At 48.4% G+C, this 25,390-nt stretch overlaps 1 protein-coding gene across 1 annotated transcript in view; it reads left to right on the forward strand.

Moving 5' to 3' along the window:
* LOC142575026 (neprilysin-1-like) overlaps window positions 1-25,390 on the forward strand; it is a 278,838-nt gene that overhangs the window by 171,368 nt on the left and 82,080 nt on the right. The window lies entirely within an intron of this gene.

A 25,390-nucleotide genomic window follows, 5' to 3' on the forward strand; every position in this document is an offset into this window, starting at 1 on the left:
TCACGTTAATTTAACAACATTGTAAAATAGTGGTACGTTCCAAGCTCGAATATGCTTGCTCCATATGGGACCCTAGTTTAGCTAATTGATCAAATCTTCTCGGATCCCTTCAGAACAGGGCCGCCCGTTTCATCTTATCAAATTATGCACGTCACGCAAGCATATGGTCAATGAAACTGACGCTCGGTTTGCCAGACCTCGCATTACGTCGTATGTTTATGCGTTTATGCCTCTTTCATAAGGTTTACCACACTAATCACAATCTTAAAAATGAGATGTTCCTTCACCTATCCTACATTTAACATTGCGTCAATCGCCATCTAAAGGTGTGGGTACCGCCATGCAACTCGAACTCTTAATTTCAATCATTTATACCACGCACTGCCGACCACTGGAACCACCACCTTCCCACTTTCATCTCTGACACTGCTAACTTCAAGAACATTCCCTGCTAATATACACGCACTCGTCACTCCTCTCTGTATTGCCCTCCAATCCTTAAGAGTATGTAAATAAATAAATAAATAAACGAACACGTGTCACGCTAAGGCGCGTGCTTTTTTCGCAGTGGCGCACATGCGCGACTGTCCCCGCGAGCTGCAAGAGCGCCCACGCTGCTTCACCGCTCGCCGCCTGCGATAAGGCGGCGACGTCAACACGCAAAGCACGCTCGCCCGCATTTCCTCGCAACTGGTGCAACAGTAATTGCTAAACTTCAAATTCCCCAGACGCTTAAGACTGCTTACGGCTGCGAATGCGAAAGCATTCTACCGCTTGTCGTCTTCGGAAAAGCGTCAACGCACTCATTTTGTGCACTCATCACGTGGCGCCACCTCCTCCACACCGTCACTTGCGCCACCCAATGACGCACGTGCTAGTCAGACAAGCACTGGGCGCACTTTTATTAAGCCGGAAACTTCGAGCAGGCGTGTCTTCAGGGAAGCGCGCTCGTCGCACACCCCGGAGGCCCGGATTTGAATCCGGCGCAGACCGATATGTACCGAAATTCCTTTCCACAGACTAATTTGCTTTGTTCACAGGAAGCTGCCCAAGAAATGTCACGTCAATCCATGGAATTTTTTTACGTGTTCTTACTCTTTGATCGTGGCTCAGTATTTGCAAGGTCACCGCCAACAGACACGAAAGGCTTTTGCCTTAATAAAATGAAATAACCTCTCACCAATACATCAAGCTTCACTTGAATTAACGTGGGCTAGCGGACCTACTGCGGTCAATTTTGCTTATACATGGCATAATTAAACAGCGCTAAAAAAAAGAGAACCTCAAGCAAAAGCGGAACAGAGGGGACCAGCGCTACATTGAACTGTTTATTCTACAACTTTGTCGTGATATATATATATGTGTGTGCATGTGTACGTGTACGTGCGTGTTTGTGTGTATGTCTGTGTGTGCGTGTGTATGTGTGTGTGTGTGAGAGAGTGTGTGCGTGCGTATGCGTGTGTGCATGTGTACGTGTGTGTGTGTGTGTGCGTGTGTGTGTGTGTGTGTGTGTGTGATTCACGCATGTGTGTGTGTGTGTGTGTATGATTCACGCATGTCCATTTGCAATAAAAATGAATCCCTCTTTACTGTTGTATAGCCGCAACGGAGGATAAAAATAAGGTAATTAAAGAAAGTGTTCGCCATTTGTGAAATGCTCCTGCGGAATAGTATATTGGTGTGCGTGAAGGAAAACGAGAAAGAAGCTCGCGCGCGGTGTCCACAATTTACATTATAGGTAAACCTCCTCAATCAGGCGGAAGCCTCATTCCGCTGAATCCCCTGCTCGCACACCGTCAGCATGCTGGGCGTGCCGTCGTCGTCTATTGTGGCATACAATAGTGCGCTACGGCCCCCCTTCTAGCAAGGAAGCCGTGAGCTGCAAGAACGGTGAAGCGCGGATGGCCGTGTGAAGTACTCACAAAGTACCGAGCGCAAGAGCAGACGACATTGTGGCCGTCCTCAACAAGAGGAAAAGAAAGACAGGGGAGGCTTGTGCAGCGAATGAGAAGGGGGCTCGCGCAACGGGGATCGTTGGAACGCGGGCACGACTAGGGCCGCCGGGCCTACAGAACCCACATCTACCGGTGAGGTTCACTTGACTGGGCGTCTGTCTTCTGGACAAGGAACACCTCGGGTCATTGTACGGCACGAGACCTCGGAGCGGCCTGCTGCAGCCTCAAACCCGCATCTACGCGCGAGGTTCGGGAGAGCGAGCGTCTGTCATCGAGACGAGGAGCGCCTCAGGTCGTCGCCTTGCTCGAGGCCTCAGGTCGGCCTGCTGAAATCTTGGAACCCGCTTCTACGCGCGAGGTTCGGGTGACCGGGCGTCCGTCATCGAAACGAGCGCCTGGGGCCGTCTTTGTGCTCGAGACTTCGGAGTGGCCTGTTCCCGACTACGGAGCTGGGGGACGCGTCCTTCTGTTACGGCCCCGTGCTGCTGCGTCTGCTCTGCCACGACGGTCATCCCTATACGAGCGAGTGTTCCACCTCAAGGACTCCACTCTACGTCTCACCACACTCCGGACTTCAACCGCAACGTCGTGAGACTACATTTTTCCTGTTTACGAACAACCTTGTATGTGTTGGTCTAGTTTAAGGTATTTTTCGTGTTGACGTACCGTGTAATGTAATTGTCGTGTGTTTGCTCATCATGCACCGTCTCCTCCATTTTCCTCGTGTCACACGCTTTGCAACGTGACGATCCTAACCCATCACACCGTGGTGCGATACGCACGCGGCGAGTAGGACTGGCTCGGTCGGTGGAAAATGCGAGAGCAGAAGGGGCTAAAGCATCAGAGTCTGAGTAGGCGGGCTTCAGACGGTCTACGGTGACCTTATCTTTCCGGCCGTGCATTAGCAATAGAAAGTGTTTAGGTGCACGCTTGAGCACTTTGAATGGACCACCATAAGGGAGCCATAAGAGAGGATTTCATTTATTTTCATTTATTTTACCCTCAAGGTACATAGTACATTATAGAGGGGAGGGGCTAAGAAAATACAAAGTAAACATCGGTAAAAGTAACTCAAAAAAAGATAAATAACGGCAGTAACAATTCCAAATTTTGAGTTGACATCCGATGATAATAAACAGAGGTACAAAAGATAAATACAAATGTGATGTACACAATGGTAAAGGGATTAAAAAAAAACAATATGTACAGTAGATTTACAAAATGCATTGTTAACTTTTTGATCATGATGCTGATGAAAACTGATGAAAACGCTGCAATAAAGAAAGGTACATACACATAGGCAAGACAAATGGTAAGTATATTACAAAAGTTCGTTTTCAAGTGCGTTTCTAAACATAAGTGGATTAATTATACCTGTTAATGAAGGGGATAAGCTGTTCCAGTCTTTGCTAGTCTTTGGCAAGAATGAATTTGCGCCCATGATAGTATTGAAATGAGATATGCTAACTTTCTGATTATGATCACGGCGAGAAGAAATGAAGGGTGCTGGCCTGATCCAAAGAGTGTGTAAAAAGGTGTTATGATAATAGATTTTGTGAAAAAGAGAAATGCGTGAGTGTTTTCGGCGGTCGGATAAGAGAGGCAGGTTTAATAAACATTTCATGTGTGTTACGCTTGCTGTCCGATTGAAGTTATTTAAAATGAAACGGGCTGAACGGTTTTGTATAGCTTCCAGCGTATGTATTAGTGTTGAATGCCAGGGATCCCATATTGATGAAGCATACTCAAGTTGCGTGCGAACGTAAGTGGTATATAGTAACTGTTTTAACGAGGATGGTGCACGAGAAAAATTTCGGCGCAGGTATCCTAAAGTACGGTTAGCTTTGGACACTATGATATCAATATGCGTTTTCCAAGACAAATTGTTAGTTATGGTCACTCCTAAATAACGATACGAGGTGACACATTCAAGTGATATATTAGTGAGAGAATAATTTGGAGAACTAGAGTTAGTACGAGAAACCCTCATAGTTTTGCACTTCTTAATGTTAAGTTGCATTTTCCACGTGCTGCACCAATCAGTTATTTTATTTAAGTCTGTTTGTAGAGCTGTTACATTGCAGTTATTGGAAATTTTGCGGTATATCACACAATCGTCTGCAAATAAACATATCTTTGATGAAATATTAATAGGTAAGTCATTAATGTATATAAGAAACAAAAGTGGGCCTAGGACAGATCCTTGAGGGACGCCTGAGCCGACAGGGACTAGAGAGGAAGTACATTCATTAGCAGAAACAAACTGAACGCGCGATGTAAGAAAGCTACAGATCCACGTAAGTAGTGTAGGGTCCATGTTTAAAATGCTTAGTTTGTGTAAGAGTAGAGCGTGACACACCTTGTCAAATGCCTTAGCGAAGTCCAAAAAAATACAGTCCGTCGTGAAGCCTGCGTCAAGGTTAGAGTGTAAATCGTTTGTAAATGTGACAAGCTGTGTTTCGCAAGAGAAGTGTTTTCTAAACCCATGTTGGTGAGGAGTAAAGAAATTATTGTCGTCAAGGAAGTTAATGAGATGCGTGTAGATTACATGCTCCATAATTTTACAAGGTACTGAGGTAAGAGAAATTGGTCTATAATTAAATGGATTATGAGTGTCACCCGATTTGTGTATGGGAATGATTTTTCCTGTTTTCCAATCTAGCGGAAGCATGCCAGAGTTATATGATTGCGAGAATAGATATTGCAATATGATAGACGAATATTCAACTGTGCTAATTAAGAATTTGGTGGTGATTTCATAGACACCGCAGGAGGAAGTAATTTTCAAATTTTCGATTATTTTCTTAATTCCTGTTGCATCAAATATAATAGGGTCCATAGGAGGAAAGTTACAGTCCTGTAGGACGGGACATTCGTTGTTAGGTGCGGGAGAGGAAAATGATTGCACAAACGCGCTGTTCAAGACGTCTGCGCAAAGATAGCTGGACACCTGACTACCAGATTGTGTTAGTGCAATCTTATTTCCACGTTTGCATTTTACTATGCTCCAAAAGCGCTTTGGATTGGTTTTTAGTAATAATGGCAGGGTTTTACTAAAAAATGTGTGCTTAGTATTTTTAGCTGTAATTGAGTAGTTAGAGGCAGCGTTTTTATATGCAAGCCAATGTGCAGGCTTTTTCGTCCGTTTAGCGGTGCGAAAAAGGAGTCTCTTCCTATTTGAGAGCATATTAAGAAACCTGTTAAACCAGGGGGCTTGATTATGAGAATAAACGCGCTGGAGTGGGACATGCTGATGGACTAATTCTCAAATTTTATTCTTGAACATGCACCAATTTCTTTCAACTGATCGTTCAAAAAACTGCGGTAAGAAGTCGTCAAGAAATGAACATAGGCTTGAGTTTATGGCAGAAAAATTGGCTCTTTTGAAGTTTCTAATTGTCTTTAGTTGTTTGCATTGATACTGCTGGGGGAATGTAAGCGTGAAGTGCAAAATGTCGTGATCACTGAGACCAGGCAAGTGAGTTATCAATGAGACGTTGTCGGGTGAAGATGTGAGCACCAGATCAAGTAGTGAGGATGAGTGCCGAGTTATTCGCGTTGGTGAGGTGACCATTTGTGAAAAACCGAAGTCAGAGCAAAGTGTAATGAACTCATTACATTCAGTAGATGAGGGCTCAGAAAACGGACTGTGGGACCATACGATGTTTGGAAAATTAAAATCGCCCATTAGATATATTGGCACTCCAGGATAGCGTATTGTTATCTGGTTCAAGTTGTCATACAAGTCATTGCAAAAGGACAAAGGACTTGAGGGTGATCGGTAACAAACCCCTATTAGTAGTTTTTTAAATTTTATTGTAAGGCAGCACCAGATGATTTCTAAATCTGAAACAATCGGCACACAAAAGCCCTCAAATCGGTCACTGATTGCAAGAAGTACACCACCGCCTACTTTCCCAGTGCGATCGCTCCGAAAAACTGCGTATTTATTTCTGCAAAAAAACAACTCAGTGTTGGCTACCCTAGATGACAGCCAGGTTTCAGTTAACGCAATGATGTCAGCGTCACAGTCATCAATAATGGCACACAGTTCGTCCCTCTTGGGCAGAAGACTACGCATGTTCGAAAAAAGCACTGAGCAAGAACACAGCTGAGAACCGCCTCCCCGTTCGTTCCCCTATGTTTCTTTTAATGGGAATTCGCGTCCAGAGCGAAGAGTACGAGGGCTGATGTCGTTCTGTGTGCTATCGAAAGCTGCTATTTCAGTTACAGTATTAAGAGCTTCATTGTAAACATACGTTTTTCCACCGATAATCAATTTATTGTAGTGCAACTTGAATGACTTTTTTGTGTTTTTTCCAAATTCGATCAGCTTCTTGCGGCAGTGTCTTGTTGCTGGGCAGTAATCTTCGCTTACGGATATTTTTTTTTCATCCTTTAAAACTTGGCGCTTGGAAAGGACCAAGTCCTTACATTTGTATGTTTCAAATTTTACTATTAGTGGCCGTGCTTTCCCTGTGGCAAATCGCCCGATTCTGTGCGCTCTGGCTATGTTGTTACTTGAAATATCCACATTTAAAGTATCGGCGAAAATTTTCAGTATTTTTTCTTCAGACTTGGAATAGGTTTCCTCAGCGGAGTCAGGCACATCGTAGAACAGCAAGTTATTCCGGCGAGCGCGGTCTTCGGCGTCGTTTAGTCTTGAGTGGAGTGTGTGCGTGTGCTTTTCGACGCGGACTACGGTATCCCGCACATCGTCGAGATCTGTCTGCTTTTGCTCAATTGCAAAAGTTTGCTGTTCAACTTTTTCTAATCTGGCTTTTATATCTGATACCACCCGACAAACTGATTCCTGCTTTTCCTTTAGGTCTGATATTGACGTAGCCATAGATTTCTGTAGGGTTTCCATTCTTATAGATCGCTCGTCTAGATCCTTAAGAGTTTTCAAAATTTCTTCCACAGCATTCGAAGATTGCGCTTTTTGCAAACCTGTATTGGGACCGGGATTACTCTCAACGTCACCACATAACAACAAAAGCAAAGCATAAAAAGGATCAACCAAGGCTTTTGGGCATGGAAGCACGACAAGGAACAGGTCATCAGATTTAAAAGAAGCGTGAGGTAGTTCTGGGAACCTACTAACCTGCACAATGAAGAAAAGCGTGCGTAAGCCCATCGTTGTTTTCCTTGTCGTACCACCATGCCCACTGAACAGCGATGCAGCCGGGCCTGGTTTTATATCCTTCGCCACCAATGCGGTACATGATGTTGCAGCAGCGCAGTCGTGAACACTGTGCACGTGCACGAATGTGCGCATGTGCTGTCTGGCTGCCGGTAGAATGACGGGCGAAAGGTAGGCGAAGTCGTTCTCGCTTTCCAGAAGAGTCGATGCGTTGCCAATGGACGGACTCTGGTGCTGGAAAGCCGTAGTCGAGCCGCACTGCCGTGCAGGTACCCAAGAACTGAAGAACTGCACAATGAAGAAAAGCGTGCGTAAGCCCATCGTTGTTTTCCTTGTCGTACCACCATGCCCACTGAACAGCGATGCAGCCGGGCCTGGTTTTATATCCTCCGCCACCAATGCGGTACATGATGTTGCAGCAGCGCAGTCGTGAACACTGTGCACGTGCACGAATGTGCGCATGTGCTGTCTGGCTGCCGGTAGAATGACGGGCGAAAGGTAGGCGAAGTCGTTCTCGCTTTCCAGAAGAGTCGATGCGTTGCCAATGGACGGACTCTGGTGCTGGAAAGCCGTAGTCGAGCCGCACTGCCGTGCAGGTACCCAAGAACTGAAGAACTGCACAATGAAGAAAAGCGTGCGTAAGCCCATCGTTGTTTTCCTTGTCGTACCACCATGCCCACTCCATACCACCATGCACAGGGTCCTGGCGCATAAAGGCGTGCGTGCAGTTCCCAAGGCCAAGGTTGCCGTATACATGCCGGGAAGAACGTCGTTGTTGGGGGTAAGACAGTACGCATAGTGTTGCGTATATGGTAGGTGTAGTAGGAGACGTCAGCACGTACAGTGAGCGAGTCATAGAATACGCCAGGGACTCGTAGAGTGTTGCGCATGCCAAGTGTAACAAAAGGAAAGCGCTCGATCCATGACGAAGGAACGTCGAAGTCACCAGTTGGTGGTGAAAACGCTGGATGATCCCATTGGATATCGGGTGATCAAAGATAGTCTTGATTATATTGGCGCCGAGTAGCATAGATTGATCGGCGAACAATATTGAGTCGGATGAGTGACCTCGGTCACTCATAATGGTGTAAGGGGCAATGTAGCGGCAAATCCAGAGTGTGATGAGCGCTCGAGCTATCGACTCCGTCGTTTGGAGAAGGGACATCGCTTCACGCCATCTGGTGAACTGTCAATGCTGGTTAACAGGTAGCGAGGGTTCCCGCAGGGCGGAAAGGGTCCAGTGATATCAACGTGCAGATGGTTGAAGCAGGCGTCCGGGGACGGGAATTTGCCAAGAGTAGCCGCAGTTTGGGGATGCACTTTCGACTTTTGGCAGTTGAGGCAGGCCCGCGAGCACCGACGAACGCACACGCTAATACTGGGTCACACATAAAGACAAGTGACGCGTCGCAGTGTTCCACGCACGCCAGGATGAGCTAAGGAACGGAGAGAACCAAAGACGGCCCAGCAGTATGGGCGACGCACGCAAGGACGAGGACACCCAGTCGACGTAACACAAATGAGGAGCACGTCGCAGTGAGGAAGAAAGACATATTTAAACACCAAAGATGTACCACTCGTGCCAAGCAGCTGGAGCTTCGTGCCGACATTCTAGGCGTTAACAATGGCCGTGGAGTCAATGACCAGTCGGCCAAGGTTCGTTGCATGGATGGCGGCGTGAGAAAGTGCGTCGGCAACGGTGTTTGATTTTCGGGTGACGTGACGAATGTCGCTGGTATATTCAGAAATGTAGTCGAGCTAGCTGATTTTGCGGGGCGCGTAGTAGGTACTGCTGGACACTAGGGTAGAAGTCAGTAGTTTATGGTTGGTAAGGACATTTAAGGAACGTCCCCCGGGAGAATGACGAATGCGCTTCACAGTCAAATACATGGCGAGCAGCTTTCGGCCGAACGTGCTGTAGGGGCGCGCAGGGGGCGCAAGCTTCTCGGTAAAAAATGCGATGGGCTGCCAAGCACGAGCAACGGACTGCTACATGCTACAAGACTACGCCGACAGCGGTGTCTGATGCGTCAACCATGACAGGTGCTCGGGCGTCACATTTTGGGCGGATGAAGAGCTTCGCGCTGGCAATGGCTTTTTTCGTACCTCTATATGCGCGGTCAAAGATGTCGTTGCAGGCCATGGGATTATTCGGTGTCTTGAGGCGCGAGAGAAGGCCGTGGAGCGGCTGCAGTACATTGGAGCAGCGAGGAATGAAACGGCGGTAATAATTAGCGAGGCCAAGAAATTCGCGCAGTTGCCTGGTGGCGGATGGCTGCGAAAAGTCACGGATAGCTATGACGCGGGTCGGGATAGGATGAATGCCGTGTGCGCTGACGCGATGGCCGAGGAAATTCAACTCCGTAGCGCCGAACTCCCTCTTTGGGCCGTTAACGACAAGACAAAACTTGCTGGGTCTTACGAGCACTTGACGTACAAGCAACTGATTAGCTTTGGCGGGGGTGCTGTAGACGGGAATGTGTTCAGGATAGGCAAAGCAGCGCATCAAACCACGTAATACGTGGTCAACGAAATGTTGAAAGATGTGGGTCGTATTACGAAGAACGAAAGGCATGCGCAGATATTTGAACAGGCTGAAGGGTATTATAATGGCGGTCATCGCAAAATCTGAGGATTCCGCAGGAATCTGGTGTTAGGCTTTCCCCTGGTCGGCCTTGCTAGTAATGGTGCAGCCGTGCAGTGCCCACGTAAAATGCTGAATATTAGGTATTGGGTACAGGTTCTCGGCAGTGGCCTTGTTGAGGGCACGGTAATCGCCGCGGAGGCGCCAGTCACCGGTCTTCTTGAGCAACATATGGAATGGCGAGGTCCGAGGGCTGGAGGACCGATGAATGATGCCAAGGTCAAGCATGTCCTAAAACTTCTTTTTGGTGACAGCTATACGATACGGCGTGAGGCGACGAGCCCGGGCAAAGACGGGAGGGCCAGTCATGACGATATAATGTGTCACACTGTCAGCGACCGAGGACTCAAAAGTGGGTGATCGGAACACGTGCGGATACTGGGTAAAGACGACTGATCAAGGATCGGGAATGGCCATGTGCGCCTCGAGAAGCCGAAGTGGTTGAGCTCTACAGGAAAGTCCTTGTATGGTTAAGCTCGTCTTGTAGTCGAAGATGTGGCTGGACCGCAGCTAGAGGACGAGCATGTAGTGCCAAATACAGTCGGCTTCGATGACAGAGATCTAGTGAAAGACGCGTCTGAGGCCAACGTCAAGATTCAACGACTTTTGGCCGTAGGTCCGTATGGTGGAGCCATTCACCGCGGGGAGAGGAGGAGAGTCGGGAGGATGGCGGCGCTGAGCCAATGTAGGAGCAAAGCCGGAAATCTCGGCGCCAGTGACAACGAGACAGAGTACTTTTGGTAACACGTGGAAAATGACCTGGAAAAGACGACTCGATCTCGAACCGAGAACAGCTGTTGTCGTCAGTGTCCGGCCCAACTGTTTCCCGCGTAGGAGCAGGGCTGGCGTCAATTGTTTGCGCGAAAGCTATAGCGATGGTGGTACCAGCAAGGCGCGATCGGAGGAAGAATACCGCGTCCAGAGCGACCGGAGCTGGGGCGGCGGGGTCATGACGGAGAACGCCTCTAGCGTGTTCGGATGGCAGCGACCTCAGCTGTCAATCGCGCAACTTGCCATGTGCGCTGCTCTTTCGCTTCGAGGAGACGCGCATAGCTGTCGCCAGCGGCTGCGCTGTATGTCTGAGGGTCAGGAGGACGATGAACTGTGGCCACGGAGGGAAAACCGACATTCAACATATTGTCCGCCAACTCAGCCAGAGATTGCAGCGTCGAGGATGAAGACGCGATCAGGATCAGGCGCACCTGCGGAGGAAGGCGCTGCAGGAAACGTTTCCAGAGAAGCGAGCTATCGGTTGAAGGAGCCAGGTCCTTAGCCAAGGCTTGCACGCAACACAAACATTCGGTGGGGTTGCAGTCGCCATGCTCTTCCAATGTAAGAAGTTGCTGTAATCTATGCCGCTCCATTTCGGTTGTGCGATGGATGAGCGGTTCCTTAAGGTGGTCATAGGAGCGGTCGACCGGCTGGGAGCGTAGAACATCGCGAACAGTAGCAGCAGTAGTAGGTGGAAGGGATCCAATAACGTGGTCGAACATAGTCAACTGCCAATCGAGGCGATGGCAACGGAACAATGATTCGATGGTAAGGAACCAAAGTTCCGAGTCTTACGACCTTAACTTAGCCAGCTTAAGAGCGGAGACCTCAGAATCATGGGGCAGTGACGCTGACGGCTGTACTGGATCGGGAGAATCCGAGGTTATGGCCTACTGGATAGAAGGCGGACTACCAAGACAGCGGGGCTCGAACTCCGTGCGGCGGTATGCGCAGCGAAGCGGCTGAGACACCCTGAGCTGAAGGCTGATGATTTGAAGTCCGGATACACCAATTTTTGGGTGAAGAAAAAAACCTCACTGCCCTTCCACCCTGTGAAGAAGGATGACCAGCGAAGCTTTGTATGTGGGCTCCTTAATGGCGAACTGCACCTCCGCCGCTGGTCGGTCCGGCGTTGCACTTTCTTCGGGATCGGCCCACGTAAGTGGAGTGCTTAACGCCTGCTTCTCCTCCACCACTGGCCGGCCCGGCATTACACTATCTATGGGATCGGCCCATTTATGGGGAGCTTTTTGCTCACTACCACGACAGGGAAAATTTCCTCGGACGGTAGAGATATACAGCTTGGCTGTTAAAGCAGACAGATGCTGGTGCCTGGTGTCCCCAAAATATAATGTTAGCTAAGACCGCTCCATCAAGCAGCAGCCTAATTCCGCTTATTCCACTGCTCATGCACCGTCAGCGTGCTGGACGTGTCCTTGTCGTCTTTTGCGACCGGACCATTGCGGCGCGTAGTAGTGCGCTACAATAATATACGACATACCATTGCACTGTGGGAAGAGTTACATCGCTCAAACATGAAAGTGTGTAAGCGACGAACTTCCGGAGCACGCCTTAAACGTGCGATGGAATGAACGCACTCACCTGGCGGTGGACATGAACGCTTGTGGCTGGGAGAAATTGTTTGGTAAAGGCAAGCTGATTTCAATAACCTGCAATGAGAATTGAATTGAATTTGGAAGATTTACGGGCCGGCACCACGATTTGATTCCAAGGCACGTCATGTTTGGGAGGTGCGGAATAATTTTGACTACCAGGAGATTTCTGCAATGAGCAAGACCACTTGTTGCTGGAAAGATTTCTCATGAAAGAGGGGAGGGGGCATTGTCAGTGAACCTGTATGAGCGATCTGCGTCAGGAGGCGGCACCACGCTTACTTCTGCGCCCATGTCATCTTTACTCCCTTTCAACAGGAAAGAAAATGCCTTTTTAGAATTTCATCTCCTAGTACCAATCCCAATATATCCTAACAATATCCGCTGAAAGCGAAAGCTTACCTTAAGAAATAAGCTATGTGAAAAAGCATTTCTTCTCGGGCTGTCTTCTCTCAATATTCCAATCTAACCCAAACACTTGACCAAGTCACGAAGTAACATGATTTTAGTGGTTAACGCCGCTGGTAACACAATAAAATTGGACATTGGGCAAGAGCTCTGTATAATTACTTTTCAGTCGTGTCTTGGACTACTACCGTCTGGTCTGCTGAAACCACAATGCAATTCCTAATTCACAAAATGCCTGAAATCACTAGCACAGACAATGCACTCATATTGTCATGTGGCAGTGACGGTTGAGGACAGAACAAAAAATTGTGGATGGTGAAACTAACTTTATTGGGCGAACCTGTGCCCAGAAAAACAGGCTATACTAAATGCTCAACGAAAACGGCGAACACAGTCGGCGATCGTCGAAAATCGGATCAGCGAGTCAAGCGCGACGGCTTTTATAGATCAGTCGTCGAATGTTCCAGAGTAATCGCGGCGACCGCGTGCCTTCCACAAACTTCAACGCCTATGCGTCGCTCATGCCTGCAATCAGATTACACAAGCATTGGCGACGACAGACAGCGGATAGAAGCATCGATAACATTCTAGAAACTTCCGATACCCCGCCCCACCCCATATAGACGCACCTGCGCTGAGATAATATTTTTTAGACGGTAAAAGCGCGCACCCGTAAAAGATTAGCGAGTTCACGTGTCAATATCCTAATTGACATTCCGAAACTATCCTCGTCTGCAAAGTCTGACCACATTTACAACGGGCTCCTTACAAGCACAATTCTATTATGAGGTTAGATTCTATACATAATAATCAAACAATCATTAGCGCTTTCAGAGGCCACTTTATCCCGTTGAATGAAAACCTGCTTTCACCAAATTTCTTGCAAGTTCAGAATCATAGAAAGTGTACAGCTGCAGAAGAGGTTAAGAATATTTTATTGTTTATTTCCGTTTTGTCAAGTTTACATAATGTGGACTCTATGCAGAACTCACTACAGGGACAGCATATATGAGGACATAAACTATTTGATGTTTTGAATTTGTTGAGTGCTTATCCGGCCACTTGAAAATTTGGACTGGTGAATGCCATGGTGAAAAACAATGAAAGAAGTGAACGCGTTGCGTACAAGATACTGTGACCGAGTAGAAACACCTAGGCGTTTACCTTGCCCCTAACTTTGCTGAAATATTTTCCGCTTTATAATAGTAATAATATAATATAATATATAATAATATTAAAATAATGAGTTATCCAAGATGTATGCGACATATTTTAAAAATCATTACTTTCTTCAGTGTTTTTGCTTTTCATGCACTATCTTGCGGTACACAATTGTGTAGACCTTGTCTGAAAGGGTTCAATACAGGTGATGTACCTGAGAAGAAAAAGAAAGCTAAGTCATGCCCATTTTTAAAGCAGGAGACCACGCAGGCGTTCCTTACTGGCGCCTAATTTCTCTAACAAGCCTTCTATCCAAACTACTGGACCACATTATATTGCTGCATGCAGATTGCGTGTTGCGATTCGACAATACGCGTGGGCGCCTCAACGAACTAGACCAACAGTACATTGCTCTCGAGCTGTCGGTTGGACTACTAGCGCTGCAGTTTTTCTTGTTAATGTACTTTATTAACAGTCTTCAGTGCTGAATCCCTCGTTCGCGTAACGTTTTGGTGGAGGTTGCCATTCTCCGTCCTCGCCACACAGCTCCACATACATGCATACAGGCTGCATGTATCAAGCACGAACGACAGTCACGCACAGGTAACATCTTTAAATAAGGTCTGACTGCCATTGGGACACATCAGAAATTGTTACCACACGTGGTGGCTAATTTCGTTATAGCAGTGCTATGAGCACCAGCAGTCTAACGTATAAGTCCATTAGAGATTCATTAGGAAGACATGGGAAAGTCACCAGAAAACTGCTTTGAGGCGCACATTAGGAAGACATTTCGTGCTCACAAGAAAAACTCTTCAAGAATTTAGGAGAAAGACGGTGGCCAATATGTTTTAGAATGACATTAGGAATACATCAGAAAACTCAAAGAAACTCATCAGAAAGTCTAATGGTTGTGATGTCAAAACTCATACGACTCATGAAACTCGTCTCATATTTTCTTAAGGGATCCAGTGCCAAAAAAGCGCTGGTTGCACACCGGAAGGAACTCGAAGACGCTGGTTTTTGCAATAGGGGAACGCGAAATAATAGTTGGCATATATTGTATAAATCGAAATAGGTTAAGGCTTCTATAAAATAAAACTACCAATGAGAAGATGTTTATTTGCGGCTCTTTATGCAAAGGCACAGTGACCGGGAATGGAGAGACATCCCGAAGCACTGTCCAAAAAGACGGAGCTCAAGGTGAGTCGAGCCGCCCGTTGGCGATGCAGTTGTGCTGCGAGACGCGTCTTCTTCACAATCTCCCGCCGGACAAAAAGAGTCACCCTGGCGATTTAAGAATCTGGAGGCAGAAAGTGGACGTAGGGCTTGAGAGGCGAGACGTGGACAATGTCCCGTCCACGCCGGCGCAAGTCGTCAGGTGGTGACAATGTCACATTGAGAAAATTCACCGGGGATGTTCGTTCCAAGACTCGGTAAGGCCCTTCGAATTTTGGGACGAGTTTCGAGGAAAGTTCCGGCGTTTGGAAAGGGACCGACAGCCACAGAAGAACGCCTGGATCGTAGGTGGTGTTTGGAAGCGAGTCGGTGCGGTTTACTTTCCGGCGCTGCTGTTGCTCTGTCGTAAAGCAGCGCGCAAGCTGGCGGAATTCTTCCGCTTGTCAGGCGACGTCATACACAGGTAGACACTCGGAGGTGTCAGGACGGTATGGAAGGAGCGTGTCGATGGTATGCGTAACCTCGCGGCCATACAGGAGGAAGAAAGGTGAAAATCCCGTAGTGACCTGGATCGCGGTGTTGTACGCGAACGGGATGAAACGAAGGATGCAGTCTCAGTTACCATGATCAGATGCCACGCACATTGATAGCATATCACCAAGTGTGCGTTTAAATCGCTCTGTGAGCCCATTAGTCTTGGGATGGTATACCGTGCTTGTCCGATGAATAATATGGCATTCCAAAAGCAAACTTTGGACGACTTCGGAGAGGAAGGCGCGACCTCGATCGCTGAGGAGTTATAGAGGTGAGCCGTGTCGAAGGATGAAGCGATGTAGGACGAAAGAGATCCAATCCCGCACTGTAGCACTTGTTAAAGCAACAGTTTCGGCGGTGCTTGTCAAATGGTCGACAACTACGATCCACCGATTGCCGTCTTGTGTCATAGGAAGTGGGCCGTATAGATCGATGCCGACGCGATCAAAGGGTGTGGCAGGGCACGGGAGTGGCTGCAAGGCACCAGACGGGCGTAAAGGTGGCGATTTGCGGCGTTGACAGTCAAGACAGCACCGAACGAACTTTTGTAGAAAATTGTACATGCCGCGCCAGTAGTAGCGGTGGCAAATTGGTTCGTACGTCTTGAAAACTCCGGCGTTGCCACAGTGCGAATCATTGTGGAAAGAGGCACAGATTTGTGACCTTAAGCTGCGAGGAATCATCAGAAGCCACCGACGGCCTCCAGGAGCGTAAGTGCGTCGGTGGAGCAGCTGGTCAAGAATGGCGAAATGAACTGCTTGGCGTTGGAGGGTTCAGGATAGCGCGATGGTCGATTATCTAGATAGATAGTCGAAAAGAGATCTGATCCACGGGTCTTGACATAGTGCGGTTGCAAATGAGTCCACGTCGAGAGATGACACGGAGTGTGCGGAAGTTGGACCGCAGGCCGTGTCTGGAGGTAAAGGTCAACGAGACAGGGCCTCTGCGTCTGTGCGTGGGCGCCCGCTGTGGTATACGACGCGAATATTGTACTCCTGGATGCGTGGTGCCCAACTGGCTTGGCTTCCATTGGGATCTTTCAATGGGCGCCCATACAGGTATGGTCTGAACTTCCCAAGAGCCCATACTAAAGCCAAGCACTCTTTTTTGGTCACGCTGTATTTGGCCTGAGGCTTCATCAGTGTGCGACTCGCATAGGCGACTACATATTCGGGGTAGCCGTACTTTCGTTGGGCCAGCACTGCGCCGATACCGACCCCACTGGCTTCTGTATGTACCTCAGTTGCAGCTGACGGGTCGAAAGGGCGAAGAATAGTTGGGTAGGTGAGAGGACAACGCAGCGTAGCAAAGGCAGAGTCACATGCAGGAGACCAGGAGGAGAGGGCGGCGTCACCGCGTAGAAACTGGGTTATTGGCGCTATGATCGATGCGAAATTCCGAACAAAGCGTCGGAAATATGAGCATATTCCCACAAAGCTTCGAAGTTGTTTGATTTTCTTAGGCTTCGGAAACTCAGCGACAGCTCGAAGTTTTGCAGGATTGGGTAGAACGCCGTGCTTGGACACAACGTGGCCTAATATGGTGAGCTCTCACGCAGCGAAGCGGCACTTTTGGAGATTGAGTTGCAGGCCAGCGTTCGTTAGACCGGTGAGAAAGCGACGACATTGATGAGGTAACACAGACATATAGACCACTTGAGGCCACGCAACATGTTGTCCATGAGTCGTTCAAACGTGGCAGGGGCGTTACAAAGCCCGAGAGGCATCACCTTAAATTCATATCAGTCGTCAGGCGTAGCGAATGTGGTTTTCTGGTGATCGGCCACAGCCATCGGGACCTGCCAGTGCCCTGAACGCAATCGAGGGACGAAGAGAATTCTGCTCCCTGTAGACTGTCGAGGGCGTCGTCAATGCCCGGCAAAAGATGGACGTCTTTGATCGTTACCTTATTTAACCGACGGCAGTCGACGCAAAAGCGAACGGACCCGTCCTTCTTGCGAACGAGAATGACAGGAGATGCCCAGGAACTGTGCGAAGGCTGAATAACATTACGGCACAGCATATCTTCGACTTGGGCGGTAATGACACGAATCTCTTCGGCAGAGATGCGGTAGGGTCATTGACGTAACAGCCAATCTGAACCGGTGTCAATGTAGTGCTGCACTGCCGACGTGCGGCGCAGTTGAGGTTGTGAAACATCGAATGAACTTCTGATGTAGTGCAGGAGATAAAGTAGGACGGCGCATTCGGCAGGTGTGAGGGTATTGGCGATGGCACTCGTGAACTCATCCCTGGACGTCTCCTCATGCGCAGAAATTGAAGACGGTTGGCCGGAGTCGACATCAAAAGAGTCTCCGGGGCCATCAACCAAAGACGAAGAGTCGAGGAGTTCTGCGAAGCCAAGTCATTCACCAACGAGCAACGTAATAGGCGCACAGAGGGGATTGTAAAAGTATATATTGCTGCAGCTGCCGGCGATGTCAAGCATTGCGAAGGGTAGTGGGAGAGATTTACGGCTCATCAAGACGCCGGATGGTGTGAAGAGGACCGTTGCATCAGTGATGGCATCGCAAGAGACGGGTACTAGGGCGAAGAAGCCAGGCGGAACATCAGTGTCCTCGCGCACGGTAATTATAGAAGGGCGATCACGATCTTCATGCTATGGTGCGTCACACAAAGGGGAAAATTCAACTTCCGTGCATGCGCCGTCGATCACGGAATAAGCGCACGTACAGTACAGGCTGCATGCGGGGTGACGTGCTGCGCGCTTGCCATACAAAGCGACAGTCCAGGAAGTGGCTTGGTCACTTTTCGTAGTGTACTGCACAGTTTGGCGCCTATCACAGAAACGGCTGCGCCAGTATCCAAGGAACACCTTCACATATTTCGACAGGTTAGCAGGACAGGTGCGAGGACTTAGACAGTTCCAACGGGGCGCAGTTCCTGCCTCTTTGAACTGCGACGTTCAGTTTTCCTGGTCAGGTGGTGCGTATCACCGACGCGTTGGGGAGAGCTAGCGTGGGCGAGGGGATAGCGATCCACGCGAGGAAAATTCTGGGAGGTCAGCGGGAGCATTCGGTTGGAGGCAAGGAGCGGCGTATTGGCGAAAGGGCTGGCTGCCGTACTGCAAAGGACGAGAGGCGTCGCCAAGCGCTTGAGGGCGACGGCGGCAATATCGGGCCACTGGTGCGGGAGTGCAGCAAGAATAACAGATGGGATGATTGTCAGGCGTGCTCCAAGGAATAGCTCTCGGTGCGGTTCAATATACAGCATGGGCTTCCAGTGGCACCAGTTGGGACTGAGTCGAGAAAGACGCTGGCGGAGACGTGCGTACTGCCGGCGCGTACGTAAGAGGCGCGGCCACAGAGAGGCCTGGCTGCGCATAGTTGAGAGGCGTGGCGAAGAGTTGCACTGCCATCGCAGAGTTGAGATTCGCGGCTTCAGGCGGCTGATGGTGTGCGGAAGGGACAACTTGAGCTACCTCTTCGGAAATGAGGGCGGGGAGCGTGTTTGGAAGAAGGGAGGTGGTCTCCTGAGTGTAGGGGACTAAAGAAAGTTGGCGGGTAAATTCGTCAAGCACGAAGTTCTTGTCCCGCTAAAAGAATGAAGATGGGTCATACATGCTGTCAAGGCTCGCCAACGAGTCGTCGCTTCCGGGAGCACGCCAATCCCCCTTCCCCCGCCAGAAGCGCGTTGCTTCCTTAACTCATCATAACTATGGCATAGGCTGACGACTTCGGAGACGGTGCGCGGATTCTTGGCTATGAGCACCTGGAATGCGCTGTCCTCGATGCCTTTCAGTATATGATGAATTCGCTAAGCTTTGGGCCTGGCGGCGTTGACTTGTTTACAAAGGTCCACGACGTGTTCAATGTAGCTCGTGAACGTTTATGTCGTCTGCTGTGCTCGGGCGTGCAAGCGTTGTTCAGCGCGCAGCTTGCGAACAGTTGGTCAGCCGAACACTTCCGTAAAGGTTGTCTTGAAGACTGACCATGTGGGTACGTCACTTTCGTTATAGTGAAACCAGAGTTGGGCAACACCGGCCAGATAAAAGATGACGTGGGTTAACTTCGCTCGACCATCCCACTTGTGCGCGCTCACTCGTTCATATGACGCAAACCAGTCTTCCACGTCTTCGTCGTCTGCACCGCTGAAGATCTTGGGGTTCCGTTGTCGTGGAACGCCGTTGCAGGTGACGAACTGTGGCGTCGGCGCTGTTTGGGATGAGCTGCCGGTCAGTGCGGGTGGTAGCGTTCTTGATCGCCGTTCCAGGGTTTCAAGCGACGGGGTTTGAGTCCCAGAACCTCCACCAATTGAGAAGAGGTTTATTTTCTGCTCCTTATGCAAAGGCACAGCTACCGGGAACGGCGAGACAATTCGAAGCACTGTCCAAAAAGACGCCAGCAATCAACAGCGCGAACCAAGCCGAGCCGAGCCACGCGTTGGCGATGCGGGTGTGCCGCGAGACGCCTCTTCTTCAAAATAAGACCATTTTTTGCATTTTTCAGTTGAAAAACCTGGTCTCATTCAAGACGTAATGAGATCAGCTTTTTCAACTGAAAACTGGAAGAGGAGTGGAAGAAGAAGCCAGAGGGAGCAGATGCACATCGCGTCGGCTCCGTATTCCACGAATGGTTTTGTAGAGCGAAATGCCGAAAAACCACCAGCTATTGGACACCAACGGACTCAGCTCGTTCCCAGGAACAAGTGGATACCGAAAACTAGGTGGGATTCCCATTTTTCATGCTGACGCTAGCAATATTTTTCAGTTACCTAATAAGAAAGTTTACTATTTAAACAGAGAATCACGGCGTGGAGGAGGTGTTTCCTTGTTGGTAAATGAGTCTATATCATGTGATCTATCTGGCAACTTTTCGTATACGAATGAAAATATTGAGGTGCTATGTGTTGAAACCAATGATACGTTATTTTCTGTTTGGTACCGGCCACCTGATGGTAGTTTGAATGCTTTTTTCATGTTTATGAATAATCTGTTGTCATTTGCCAGTGAAAGCCGGAAATGTGTAGTTATTGGTGGCGACGTGAATATTGATATGGGTTCTGAAAACACAACGACGCGCGAGTTTGTAAACACATTTTTCTAGAACGGTTGCATTAATGCCCTAGAATCAGCAACTAGCGTTACAGCTACAAGGGAAACTAACGCTTGATCTCTTTTGTTTCCTTCATGCATTAGCACTTGTGTATTGACGCATTGCACAGGTGATCAGATGCCAATTTGTATGTACGTACGCTTGGAGCCAAGCGTTGCATCCTTCTCGCATCCTGCGGCGAGGGGCATTAAGATGCGGAATTCGTGCCTCGATCAGGGGCTCTACTTATGGCTTTCGGCCACAACAACACCCGCACAGACGTACAAGACCTTGTGACTTATGATGACAGGTCGCGGCAACAGCAGCGACTCTACTACAACAACGCGACGTGTCACCGATACAGTGTATTTCAGCGAGCAGCAGAGACACGTTGCCCACATGACAACGAACTTCCTTGCCACCCAAAGCGGCCTAGCATTCGTTTCGAGGAATATGTTGTGAACCGGGACCCTCCTATGTGCTACAATTGCCATTTCACAGGACATATATTTCGGTATTATTCTCGACGCCGCCAAATCACGAAGGATACCACCGATGTTCTCGTTACCCGGACTTCGTACTTCATATGACTTGCGGACGACCGATTTGCTTCCAAAGGACAATTTCTCGCACGAGACCAGACGCAACAATTCCCCGGCATCTGAGCAGAGTTTGACGCCACCGACCAAATGTCTCCGCCGTCGCTCTCGGTCCCCTCGGCGTCGTTCTTCCTCACCGGCGCCGCAAAAATAGCATCCCCGACCGATGGAGGCGACGTCTCCGGACGGTCTTTGAGAGAAATGCAATGACGGAATACCGACCATGGCACTCGTTTATACTACGGCGACTGTGTCTGGGACAAGGCTCGCTTTCAAAAACTGTATAGGCCACAAAGTTGTTTTCTTAGAACGCCGTTATCTTTCGTGGAATAGGCGGCGAGGAGCGCCTTCATCCCCTTGGTGTTTGTGCTGTGAGTATTTTGCTGGCCAGGACAGTGTGCCGGAATTCCTTGTTTTTTTCTCGTTGTTCGCCCGATGTAATTCTTGATATCGACAACGCGGCGCTTGCGTGGACTGTGCTAGTGGCGAAGTATCGTTGAACACGTTTTGGATACCAGCGCTTTCCAAACAAAGCTCGCGTAACAGAGACAGGGACACACTCAGCCTTCTCGATAGAGTGATTGTACGATCATGGTGCCTGACGCCCGCTAGTGTTTCTTAAACTAGTGTTGACGCTGTTTGTGTTGACCGTGTAGTTAGGCCTCTCAGCATAAACTCTGCTAAAAATATATATACTGGTGCGCTGCTCTGTGGTGTGCATGGCGAAAGCAGTCGACACATTGTGGGCGTTGAAACTTTCCGCCACGCCGGTTGTCCTTCCGCACGTTGTGAAAATTGCTGTCTTTGATAAAGCTTCAGGCAGCTCAATAGCGGCATTAACAGCGCATGTCACTACATCTTGCGGTCATTGCAATGATCTAAGTTTTGAATAACTAATCCTCTGCATGATCAGCAAGGCTCTCTGTTCTTCGGAGTGGCAAGCAATCGTACAGTTCCTTTCGAGTTAAGTTGCTGCATCCTACTTCACACATGAAGATGCACCACTTCATTTACCATCGGCCCACGCTCGCCACAGGATACCAGCTCAGCACACGCCATCCGCCAGTGGCCCTACCAAATGTCATCCTCCAATCGCAAAGTGATTACAGAACAAGTCAAGGAGATGATGAACAAAGGTTTCGTTCAACAGCCGTCGAGCCCACGGGCAGCCACAGTAATCCTGGTTGGACAAACAGATGGCCCCTGGACATTCTGCACGGATTACAGACGTTTAGACAGAATGACGAAGAAGGATGTCTATCTGCTACCGCGAATCGATGATGTCATCGATTGCTTATACGCTGCTTGTTATTACTCAGCACTTGATTTGCAATCAGGGTATTGGCAAACACCTAAGGGCCCTGACGACAAGGAAAATTCTGCATTCACGACTCCGGACGGCCTATTCGAGCCTAATACAATGCCTTTTGGCATCCGCAATGCTCTTGCTACCTTTGAAAGATTTACGGACATAGAATTACGCTGCCTTAAGTGGAATATATGCACATATCACCTCGATGATGTTATAATCTTTGGCCATACGTTTAAACAAAATAACGGCATCCTCAGCCTCGTTCTTGACTACACCGCCAAAGCTTGACTGTTTGAGAACTAGAAGAAATGTTGCTACAAAAACAGGTGCCGGGACACTAAGTCAACAAGAATGACGTGAGACCCGATCCTCTTAACATTGAAACGGCCAGTTCCTTCAAGCCACCGTAGTAAGCACGAGAACTTTGTTCGTTCATTCGCTATGTTCGTATTTTCGCCGCTTTCTGCCCCAGTTTACCAACATCTTACACGTTGACAAATATTCTGCGACAAAATGCGACCTTCAATTGGACAACAGAGTGTGACGCATCATTCTCTCCACTGAAGTTTATACTAAAACCAGCACCCTTCTTGCGTCACTTCGATCCATTTTGCCTGAGCAAACTTCATACTGTTGCTAGTGGAATTGGGATAGAAGTGCTTGTACAACGTCACAGTGCCGCAGAATATGTCGCATATAACAGCCGTTGCATGAGAAAATATGAACACAACTACGCGGTTACGGAACAGGAATGCCTGGTAGCTGTTATCGCCATACGGAAGCTGCGCTGTTATTTTTACGGTAAACCACTCAAGATAATCACCGACCAACATTCTTTATGCTGGCTGGTCGGTTTGCGCGATCGCTCTGGTCTTCTTGCACGTTGGATGCTGCGCCTTCAGGAATAAGACTTTCTGGTGTCGTAAAAGAGTGGTCGCCGTCACGGCCATTTCGGCTTCGTACTGACGTCACACCGCACTCAGGGGCGCGGGCCCAAAGTTGTACACAACAACCAAGCCCTCTGTTGCTAGTTATGAGACGTGCCAACGTCACAAGCAACCGACCACCGCTGCTCTGGGTCCTCTTCGGCCACTGACACCACTTTGTGCGTCGTTCGAGGAATTGACCTTTGGGTCCATTCCCGTTATCTAACAATAGAAACCGTTGGTTCATTGTCTGCGTGTACCACCTTACACGGTGCACAGAAATTGGAGCCACGCCCTCGTCCACTGCTACTTGTGTGGCAGTCTTACTACTGCCTTCTGTGGCTCGTCATGGGCCACCGTACGTTTTAATCAGCGACCATGGACGCCAGTTCCTTGCTGATACGTTTGAAGAGTTATTTCATTTGTACACTTGACAGTTCCGTCATTCCACGCCGTATGTTCCACAGACCAATGGACCCGTTGAAAGAAGAAAGAGAACACTGACGAACATGTTTGCTATGTACGTCTCCTCCAATCATAAGAAGTGGGAGGACGTGCTGCCCTTCGCAATTACGCATCGAACACGGCGAAACATGACACCACGAACTATAGCCCACCTCATCTCCTCTATGCAAAGTTACTGCGAAGGCCTTGCTTATATTTTATTCTGTACAATGGCAATTCGGTATCGAAGACCTTGCGTCTCCCTGAAGCTGGTCGAATAGCTGGCCTTCGTATTGTGCCCTTGAAAAGTAGTTCGAAATGGTGATACGATGAGCGTCACGAACAAGTGTCGTTCGAAAAAGCAGACTTGACTCTTCTTTGGACGCTGCAAAGCAAGCGTGGATTGTGTGAAAAAGCTCTTTGTTCGTAAAAGCGTTCGTAGTTGTGGACCGCCTGAGCGAATTCACTTACGTAATAGCTCACCTCCTGTGCGATGCTTGGCCACCAAGCGAACCACAACTGACTCACATTGCTCACCTCAAGCCTTTCGTCCCTGCTTGTCCGTCCTGACGCGCCGTATGGACTTCGTTTGCTTGCGGGAAAATGCAACGGAGATACGAAAGGCAGCGAGAGAGGAGGAAAAGAACAAGAGCTTTGGACTGCGCTCCCAACATAGTCTATCTCCTGCGAATAAACTCATTTCGGCACAAGTGTTCGTAACGATAATATAATGCAGCAGTTAACAGCGCAAAACGTAGAAGGGAAACGAGACGTGGAGACTACACCACAAGTAGCGCTTGCGGTGTCGTCTTCTCGTCTCGTGTCTCTTCTACGTTTTGTGCTGTTAACACCAGGATGGAAACCGACAAGTCCAAGATGCTGTTCTAGCGAAATGTTATACGGTAAATCACTGAGTGCTGCGACAGAATATAAGCCCCAAATATAGTATAGTTGAGGCTCCAACATTCGCGGAGTATGAATGGTGGTGCCGGCCTGCAGAACTAGCCCAAGGAAACGTTGCAGATAGCATAAACGCATCCATGGCTCTAGCTCTGCTAACAACTGCTGGAAACAGTGCAGCAAAGATAGTTATTGGTTGGAGAAGCAAACTAAAGAAAACATGGGTATCTTTTTGGATATATACTACAACTATAACTAAAAAAAAAAAACAGTTCAGAGCGATAAGCAAGAAGGCTAGCATATTCAAGGTTCATAGAGACAAATGAGAAGAAAAGGATATTTCAGTGGAGCTTAACATATGTCTATTGACGAAAGCTGTACCAGATAGAAAGTATCTCACGCTGTAAAATGAAGCCAATCATGAAAGACAGAATACGTCCAATCTAATAACTAATAATGAAGTTCTTATTGTGATGGTGGCTAACTCGCATATTTGGGAATGTAATCAATAACACCAGTACTATCTTCAACGTAGAAGCAGAAAAATTAGAGGTTCAATTATGAATAAATAACGAGTATCTTCTAAGGAAGGAATTTCAAAGGCATCTGAGGGTCTTCATTTCTCTGAGCACCTCAGTTTCTACATGTGTGATGGGTAACAATGTTCCTTTGCTTAAGACATAGGCATGCTCAGTGAGATAGTAATTGCTATCGAAATGTTCATAGGTATTAGAGAAAAAATTCACCA

Source organism: Dermacentor variabilis, chromosome 3 (assembly GCF_050947875.1).
Source record: "Dermacentor variabilis isolate Ectoservices chromosome 3, ASM5094787v1, whole genome shotgun sequence".
Taxonomy (NCBI): Eukaryota; Metazoa; Arthropoda; class Arachnida; order Ixodida; family Ixodidae; genus Dermacentor; species Dermacentor variabilis.